The sequence below is a fragment of the Arvicanthis niloticus genome, chromosome 18 (genome assembly GCF_011762505.2).
Source record: "Arvicanthis niloticus isolate mArvNil1 chromosome 18, mArvNil1.pat.X, whole genome shotgun sequence".
Taxonomy (NCBI): Eukaryota; Metazoa; Chordata; class Mammalia; order Rodentia; family Muridae; genus Arvicanthis; species Arvicanthis niloticus.
This window is the reverse complement of record NC_047675.1, coordinates 33,739,697-33,743,348: the sequence shown is the minus strand read 5'-3', so window position 1 is coordinate 33,743,348 and position 3,652 is coordinate 33,739,697. Positions and strand designations below refer to the sequence as shown.

The following is a 3,652-nucleotide window of genomic DNA, read 5'->3' as shown; positions in this document are numbered from 1 at the left end:
TTACAGATATGGAGCACCAGGCCTGGTCTCTGCTAGCATTACCACTCACAATGCAGAAACAAACATTCATTAAGCACTCCCCACCCAGGAGACTTTACTTTCTATATGACTCTTAACAGAGTTGGTAATTAAAACAAACAAACAAACAACAACAACAAAAAAAAACCTCCGCAGCCTTAAATCTCATATTAAAACAAAACAAAACAAAACAAAAAAAAAAAAAAAAAAAAAAAAAAAAAAAAAAAAAAAAAAAAAAAAACAGTATTCGCCGGAGCTTGGGGAAGGAAGTCTCTCTGTGGAGGTCTGAGGGGAAGCGCTCATGCCAGGTAGACAATGCTCTGTCATCATGGGTAAGGGTGACCCCAACAAGCTGCGGGGCAAAATGTCCTCATAAGCCTTCTTCGTGCAGACCTGCCGGGAGGAGCACAAGAAAAAGCATCCCGACTCGTCGGTCAACTTCGAGTTCTCAAAGAAATGCTCCGAGAGATGGAAGACCATGTCTGCAAAGGAAAAGTCGAAGTTTGAGGATTTGGCCAAGAGCGACAAAGCTCGTTATGACAGGGAGACGAAGAACTATGTCCCTCCCAAAGGTGATAAGAAAGGAAAGAAAAAAGATCCAAATGTTCCGAAGAGACCACCGTCTGCCGTCTTCCTGTTTTGCTCTGAACACCGCCCAAAGATCAAAAGTGAACACCCTGGCCTGTCTATTGGAGATACTGCAAAGAAATTGGGTGAGATGTGGTCTGAGCAATCTGCCAAAGATAAACAACCGTATGAGCAGAAAGCAGCTAAACGAAAGGAGAAGAATGAAAAGGATACTGCTGCATACCGTGCCAAGGGCAAAGGTGAAGTGGGAAAGAAGGGTTCTGGTAGGCCAACAGGCTCAAAGAAGAAGAATGAACCAGAAGAGGAGGAAGAAGAGGGGGAAGAAGAGGGGGAAGAAGAAGAGGAGGAAGATGAAGAGGAGGAAGAAGAGGGGGAAGAATAAGTGGCTGTCCTAAAGTGTGGAGTACATGCTCAGACAATTATTTTGCCAAGAATGTGAAATTCAAGTGCACTCAACACTAGCTTCAGCATAAAAACTGTACAGATTTTTGTATAGCTGATGAGATATTCTTTGTAGAGAAGATACTTTTTAAAAAGTTTGTGGCTTTTTCAAGGGCTACAACGTACAGTTAGATTTAAAGCTTTTGATGTTGAATGTTTCTGAATATTTAATGGTTTCTTTAATTTCTTATGATAGCAAAAGAAAAAAAAAAACTTCATAGGAATTTGTATTACCAGTAAAAAAAAGTTTTTTAGGATGTTGCATTTTTGGGGGTTTTTTTTTTTTTAATTTGTAATAAAATAATGTATATCTAAAAAAACAACTCCATGGCCTTAAATCTCATATTTTTAAATTAATTTCAGGAGGTATTTCATTCTTACTTTCTCTACCTTTTGTTTTGTAGAAACAGATATTAAAATAAGCATTTGTAAGGCTGACTCTACCCTTAGCAAAATGGCATCTCTGATCCTACCTACCTACCTACTGCATGCTGAGTTTTTAGAGATTGGAATCTCTAACATGTCATCTTGCTCTCTGCAATTTCATGAGTACTTTGTCTTTCCCACCACTGATCACCAATTATTCCTAATAAAGCCTTTAACATGTTTCTACATTGAATGAACCTTGATGCTTAGAATTTGTGTGGTGGTTTGAATAAGGATGGCCCCCATAGACACATACATTTGAGTGCTTTATTATCAAGGAGTGGCATCACTTGAGAAGCATTAGGAGGCGTGGCCTCACTGGGGGAGGGGCATCACTGGGGATGAGCTTTGAGGTTTTAAAAGCCTAAGCCAGGTGCAGTGTCTTACTCTTCTTGCAGCCTGTAGATCCAGATATAGGACCGTTGGCTACTTCCCCAGTACATACATGTCAGCCAGTGTGTTGCCATGTTCCCCACCAGGATGATAATGGACTTAACCTTTGAAACTGTAAGCAAGCCTCAATTAGATGCTTTCTCTTATAAAAGTTGCCATGGTCGTGGTATCTCTTCACAGCAAAAGAACATTAAGACAAGCTGACATGCTTGGGGGTTGGGAGTCTTGAGTTTGGGGTTATGTCAAGCATATGACCATAGGACTCAAGTCTAAACACATTTCATATACACCTTAGACATACATCCTGGAGGTTATTTTATATAATGTTTTCAGAAGATTTTGACTGCTACTTGTCACACAAGATAAAGTATGGCATCTTCTTCTTGTGGCATCATGACGATACTCAAAGGCTTCTGATCTATAAACTCTTGGATTTCAGGGCTTTCTTTCAAACTATAGGTTATCTGGTTTTGTTTTGTTTTGTTTTTTAATATCTCACATACATATAAATGTATGCCAAAACTCTTGGCTCCTGATGTTAATATTATAGGAACACTTAGTCACGTCAGGCTTTGTTCTGATACTTTTAGGTCTCAGGTCTGAAAAGTGGGAACAGGCAACTAAAACAGAATTTATCACTGGGTCTTACAAAGGCCCCCATCCACTTGCTTCCTAAACTTCATTTTTCTGGTCTTTATCACCCCAGTCCATGGGCAGCTCTGGAATCCTTCATCTACTTATCTTTCTGGTTCCTCACTTACTACTTTATTCTCCCATTTGAAGATTTATTGAGTGTTTGATTCTATATTATGTGAGTACACTGTCACTGTCTTCAGTCACACCAGAAGAGGGCATCAGATCCCATTACAGATGGTTATAAGCCACCATGTGGTTGCTGGGAATTGAACTCAGGACCTCTGGAAGAGCAGTCAGTGCTCTTAACCATGGAGCCATCTCTCCAGCTCTTATTCTCCCATTTGATGCTCTGTTTTCTCCTAAATGCTGTGATGGTCTGAGACATTATTTGGATGTTTCAAGACACCATATCATAAACTGCACACATGGTTCTAATTCAAGCCCCAAGGCTCAGGCTCTGGATAAGAAATGATCTTTTTTTAAAAGATTTATTTCGTGTGTGTGTGTGTGTGTGTGTGTGTGTGTGTGTGTGTGTGTGTGTGTTTTGATGTGACTGTGCGTGAGTATCTGTGTGTGCATGCAGGTGCTCATGTGTGCTAGAAGGGGGTAGGGATCACCTAAAGCTAGAGCTACAGGCAGTTCTGATCCACCCCATGTGGGTTCTAGAAGCCAAACCTGAGTCTCCTACAAGAGCAGAACTGTACATCTTTTCCACAGTGAGCCGTTTCTCAATCTTTACTTTGAGACAGGGTCTCACTAGCACTGACTGACACGGAACGTACTGTGTTGGCCAGGCTGGCCTTGAAACTCTAGCAGTAGTCTTGTCTACATCACCCCCATGCTGGGATTACAGCTGTGTGCCATCACATTTAGCAAAAGGTAATCTTAAAATGTTAAGAGCAATGGCTGTTCTTCCAGAGGACCCGGGTTCAATTCCCAGGATCCACATGGCAGCTCACAACTGTCTGTTACTACAGTTCTAAGGGATCTGACACTCTCATACCAATGCACATAAAATAAAACTAAATGAAACTTTTTTTTAATGTACGAAAATAAATAGCCCTATTTAAAGTCAAAGTGAAGATGTGATATTAAGGGATAGACCAACAATTCTCTTGTTAAAATTATATTTAAGGGAAATGCTGCAGAT

General features: G+C 40.4%; 1 pseudogene; it reads left to right on the top strand.

The window, feature by feature from the left end:
* The first annotated feature begins 256 nt into the window (after window positions 1–256).
* LOC117723359 (high mobility group protein B2 pseudogene) lies at window positions 257–988 on the top strand (annotated as a pseudogene).
* Window positions 989–3,652: the final 2,664 nt, after the last annotated feature.